The sequence below is a fragment of the Abramis brama genome (genome assembly GCF_963993115.1).
Source record: "Abramis brama genome assembly, chromosome: 6".
Classification (NCBI taxonomy): Eukaryota; Metazoa; Chordata; class Actinopteri; order Cypriniformes; family Leuciscidae; genus Abramis; species Abramis brama.
Genome location: NC_139968.1, coordinates 24,346,020 through 24,352,180, shown reverse-complemented (window position 1 = coordinate 24,352,180; position 6,161 = coordinate 24,346,020). Strand labels below are relative to the sequence as shown.

Sequence of the window (6,161 nt, the reverse complement as noted above, 5' to 3'; positions counted from 1 at the left end):
TTGGTTTATGATTCTAACATCTTGTTTCATTTCTCATTGGTTCATTTCTCACAAAAAAAAAAGTTTCTCAACTACCACAAAGTTTAAAAAAAAGTTGTTAAACTTCTTAACCTTCAAAATCAACATTCATTCCTTTTGCTTTGAAGTCCCTGTGAGTTTCAAATAAGTTAATGTAATGAATGGACCTGCTATTGTCACTATACTACCAATATTGTACATTATCACAATAGTCACAATGTGATATATACCTAAATAAAACGTTTTCTCATTATATAGCCTACAGTGTAACAATTTGTCTTTTGTGTTGGTATTTTTTAAGCAAGTTTGGACTTTATCTCAGACCAGTTTCACATCTTCTTAGAATATAGCACTTTCTGTTGTGTGTTACTAGCTCAGCAGATATCAGTATGATGCCACATGCATTTAGGAATATGGCTTTTTACTTTAATTGTCTGTTTTGAATGCAAGAATCTTGAATGGGAGAAATTTGTGTGGAATATTTATGTAATTGATGTACTTAATTTTCATCTCAGTTTGGAATATATTATTATGCAATTATTATACAATTAAAAAGCTGCTCAATCGGCCAAAATACCCCCAACGATGTCTAACTAGTGCCGACGGTGCAGAACTCACAGCAAAAACTGGGCTCGGTGTGTATCAATATAAAAACATAATGGGCAGATTAATGGATCACAATAATTTATTCAAAAAATGCAACAACAACAACAAAAACTATTTAATTTAAAAATAGTCACATATGATTTGTGAACACTGAAGACCTGAAATGGACTACAGGGCAAAGTTCACATTTAATCAGTTCATATTTCCTGGGAATTGACCCTGTGACAACAGATGTAAAGCAAATCAGTAATATCAAATGTCCATGCTATATGAATTCTACGATTACTGTAATAACAAACAAGCACAGAAAGAGAAGAGACATGAACAATACTTTTTAAAGCCCACTATTTTACTTTAACACTACAATTTAGCTATTTATTCTCTGTGATGCAGGAGAACAACAAACTGATTTATATTAGAATATTAACAATCAAGAAGAGAAAGTATGGAAACCGCAAATGAATCTCAACTGGGCTAGAACATGAAACAGATGAACCTGAATCTATTTTTAAAAAGATATATATATTTTTCTTTATTCTGCAGTGTGGGTAGGGGTTTTGTTCTTGGTTGTATCCGGTCATGTTCCATCATGGCCATTTTTGGATCAGCCTGCAGGTTTTCCACAGCAGTCACAAATTCCAACATAGATAATTGGTAAGACAATGAAGACAGAGCTCACAGCATAACCATATATCTGGAGGAAAAGAAAAATGTTAAAGAGAAATCACTATTAGTTGAATGAATGTTGTTTTCTATTATGATATTACAATAACAGGACAAAATCATACAGTATATGGTATTTACCTGAGATTGATGAATATATTTTAAAGTCAAATTTCGTAGAACTGTCTCCTTTCGGAAACTTTCGACAGGTTTACACCAAGACCTGTTTAGCTGATTATCGAAAACAGGATCTCCCTTCCAGTCTGTCATGGCACAAGCAAAATAATCTCCATCAAGTAACAAGATGATGACCCACATTACAGGAGGAATCAGACAAGATGCGAAAGCTTCAGGACAGTTCTGCTGAGTTTCATCATGTGCTCCTCCACAACAACGACTGCATCTTTCTTTAAAAGGCCTTAAAAACAGGAACAATAATTCAAAAATAAAAAGAGCAGGTCCGATGAAGATGCATGCTGTTAGCTGTACATTGAGATCAGGTCTACATGGGCATACAAAAACTTGTATTTCCATGAACTCCTCCACTCCGATCAACAAAAGACTCAATAGAAAAATGATTATAAAGGAAAAACGTTTCAGAAATGCATGTATTTTCTTAAAGAAGTCTTGGAGTGAAGACAAACAGTTGGATGATTCGTTTGGTGGCATCTCTGTCTCCTGGACTGTGGAAACGTCTGTAGACTGTTCCATAAGATCTTTATATGGTGAACAGATCCCCTTCAACTGAGAATATCATTTTATTAATTTCAGTATCATTCAGTTTTCACTTCTGAGTATACAAACTGCGGCAAAAAACATTACATCTAAATAAAAAGTGTTTTTTTTTTAGACTTACTCTTGTGTTCGTCCTTCTTGTCTGTTGTGGTGTGTTGTCTGTGTATCTTTAATTCCTGTTTCTGCATTAACACTTAAAAGCAGCTGTGCCATACATTCTGACAGGAAAAAAGAAGTGGTTTCAGCGAGAACTCAGGAAAACCCAACTCGCTGGAAAAAAACGTGACACTACCTACACTTCTGCTCCAAAACTATAGTAACCACATACAGTTTGCTGTTCAAACACTTTCAGCTAGGGTATGTTTGTGTCACACTTAATTACAATATTATACTCCCTAGCTAACTATTATCTAAAAAGAATCTATTAGTATGCTAAATGCTAAGTATATGAAATGCTCCTGGAGTAAAACAGAATCCTATATGAATAACCCTCTTAAATTTGAATTATGAATTCTGTCCAATGAACAAATATCCATAAGAATGTAAGTTTAATGAAATTTTCTTTTTTGTATTCTGGTGTTTTCTGGGCGCTGGAGATGTTTTGACATGCCCTGACATTTGTGATTTTTTCAGTTACTTGTAACATTTTCATGTTCAAATACATTTGAACACCCTATTTGCAAGTAATGGCTAAATATTTTTAGTTCAATTCATACTGTATTTAATTTTACTGCCATAGACTTAAAAAGCGTTACTGAAGTACAAACAAAGTGCAATATAACCATATGTGTACAAAAAATAATATTTGCTTACCTGTCTATTAAAACATATGCGAGAGCGGAGTCTCTGTGGACAGATCAAGTCCAAGTTTGTCGCGAAGCTCTCCCCATCTCAGAAACGCCATCCACATATTTATTCTTGTTTTATTTCTCCATTTGAAGCCTGCTTGCCTCAGGTAATATGTTTATAATTTTTTGGGGGGATTTTCTGTACTCGTCAATCAATAATCGTGAACCATGATGACTGAACGACACAACAGCTGCGTGCAAGATACTGTATAATAGATATATACTGTATAGACCCCTCATTAGTGGCTACATAAAGCGGCCTATTGAAACGGCCGCTAATGAGAGATCTATGTATATATCTATGGTTTCTACAAGCGGAAACCGAGGATAGAATTTCTTTGGATTTACAAATCCTTGGGAACTTTTGGGATAATGTAAGTACACAACTGCATGAAATATATCACACTGTGCAAGTGGTTTTTGAATATTTTATCAGAAAAATCTTACATATTGTACCTTTAATTGCAGGGAGGCTAGCAATAGCAAGCTAGCTTTGAAATCATAAGATCCCACTCTCCCTTCAGAGCGTCTCCAAAGTCATGCCTCCTTCAAAACACATGCACAGCACAGCCAGAGCAGATTCTGCAAAGCACCATGAGAGACAATGTTAAACCACCTCATGTCTCAAAGCACATTACATTACAATAATCATGAACATAAACAACTTACAGAGCTCTTACTTGTACAATTTGACTGCTTCAGATTCATTTTGGTGGTGATAGTGTGGAGAAACGCATAAATCCGAGTCTGAGAACATGAACAGCTCCGTGTAGAACGTGCATTCTGACCGAATGCAAGGATTGGACAAACATTTTTTTGTCCTGAGACTTCCACAGAAGATATATGCATATTATTATCAGCAAACATGTAACATGTTTGTAAAGCAATTATATAAAAAGTTTTTTTTGTTTTTTTTTACCATGAGACTTAAATATTGTCCCTTTCATTTCTGATAAATATAATATCTGTATCTCGCACAAGTGAACAAAGTGTCAGTTGAGGGAAAGAAAGCTTTCGGATTTCACCAAAAAGATCTTCATTTTTTTTCCGAAGACGAAGACGACATTCTTACTGGTTTGGAATATATTTGTTTGTCAAATCTCGTAGGCCTGTCTCGTTTCTTGTCCCTTCTGTAGGTTTACACCAAGAAATGTCGAGCTCCTCATCAGAAACATAAACTCCATTCCAGTCTGTCAGGCCGCAAGCAACATATTCACCATTAAGTAACAAGATGATAACCCATACAACAGGTGGAATCAGACAAGCTGCATAATGCAGGCTGATTATTTGGCTGATTATTAGGCTGATTATTAGGCTGATTATTATCATTTGCTCCTCCATGGCAATAACTGAATGCATGTTTAAAAGCCCTAAAAATGATATACATTAAAGCAAAAATGAAAAGAGCAGGTCCTATGAAGATAGATGCCATTAGCAGTGCATTATCCTCAACTTTGCATGGGCATGAAAAATTTCTTTTTCAATCAGCTTCTCCACCCCAATTAACAAAAGACTCAATGGAAAAGTCTTAACACCAATCCCTGACACAATATCTTGTACATCTTTAAAAAATGCTATTTCCAATGGCATCTTCTGAGAGAGAGTTCAATGTGTACAGGGGGTCCTTCAACAAAAAAGAAAACAATTATTATACACCTCATCATCATCGAAAAAACAACAACTTATAGTCTCTAATCAATATAAGGACAAAAAAGAATTGAATTGAGTTTATATGAGCACAGAAAAAAGTTACCTCAGGTTTTCAAACCGCTTGAAGGTATAAGGTGTTGCGTGCCAGAATGTGTCGTTTTCTCTTTATCCCATTTTTAGTTTCAGGTTTGACTATTTGCCATTGATCCGCTTTGTTCATTTAAATAGTGTTTCCTCAACTCAAAGCAGATAGTTATGGATGATATGTGGAATCAACAGGTTTCACATTTCCATCTAAACAAATTAGGCTATGGCCAACTGCCACCAAGTGTAGCTTGAAATTCTCATAATTTAATAAAATACTTCCTTTTTTAGTGCTGTTATAATAACATGTTACTATGTTCACAAACATTTACATTTTTAAAATATGATAGGGTATAACTGAATAAATAAATACAAAATAAATACATGTGCACAATTTTAGCCTAAATGTTGTATGTTTTCTATTAGTGCTAACTGGTAAGTAAGTAAGACAACTCATGTTGACCTGACACTATATTCCTGTCAAAAAAAAGCAGGTCCTGATTTGTTAGGGTAAACTTGACATTAAAGGAATATTTTACCCCAAATTAAAATTCTGTCATTAAAATTCTTTACTCATTTACTTGTTCCAAACCTGTATGAATTTCTTTCTTCTGCTGAAAACAAAAGAAGATATTTTGAAGAATGTTGGTAACCAAACCAACCAAACCATTTATTTTCTTTTTTTTTCCAATGGGGTCAATATCTTCTTTTGTGTTCAGTATAAGAAAAAAAAATCATACAGGTTTGGAACTTGAGATGACAGATTTTTAATTTTTTGGGGAACTATCCCTTTAACGGTAAACTTTTTCCTCAAATCTAATTGGTTTATCTGAATGTTGTTCCATGTCCAACAGGGATGCTGAACCAGGAACAGCTTGAATCTATATGTGGAAATATCTGCTTCGAGGAAACACAGGCAAATAATTTCACAAAAGACATTTAAGTTTAAAAAAGTCAAAAATGTCAATTATTTCCCTTAAAAGAGAGACTTTTAGAAATGTGCAAATGCAAAATATTAACTTGCACCCTTTTCTTCAAAAAGAATTTATAAGAATTTAAAGAATTTATCATTTTCAATAAAAGAAATAGAAAAGTTTTAATTTAGTTTTCTTTACATATTCTTTTCAAATATTTTCTTTAGTTGAGTCAAAAATGAAAGTCATTCATGTTTATAATGACACTGGAGCAAAGAGAAAGACAAATGGTGAATCAAAGATGATCACAACTATCTTTTACACAATCTAAGGTAAATACCAATATGTGACCCTGGACCACAAAACCAACATGGGTCAATTTTTTGAAATTGAGATATATACATCATATGATAACTGAATAAATAATCTTTCCATTTATGTATGGTTTGTTAGGATATGACAATATTTGGCCGAGATACAACTATTTGAAAATCTGGAATCTGAGGGTGCAAAAAAATCGAAACATTGAGAAAATCGCCTTTAAACTTTTCCATTTATGTTCGCAATTGTGCTGCATTCACTCACAAAAATAATTTTATATATATATTTATGGTAGGAAATTTACAAAATATCTTCATGGAAC

The 6,161-nt window shown here is 33.7% G+C and overlaps 1 long non-coding RNA gene across 2 annotated transcripts; it reads right to left on the bottom strand.

Annotated features, from left to right (window-relative positions):
- Positions 1 to 691: 691 nt before the first annotated feature.
- On the bottom strand, positions 692 to 4,908 carry LOC311085031. Of its 2 annotated transcripts, XR_014606711.1 has the most exons (4): positions 3,551 to 4,908; positions 2,144 to 3,452; positions 1,429 to 2,031; positions 692 to 1,318 (listed from the first exon to the last, which is right to left on the bottom strand). It is a non-coding gene; the product is annotated as an uncharacterized lncRNA (long non-coding RNA). The 2 variants fall into 2 exon arrangements; XR_014606710.1 differs by having other exon boundaries at positions 2,144 to 4,908.
- Positions 4,909 to 6,161: the final 1,253 nt, after the last annotated feature.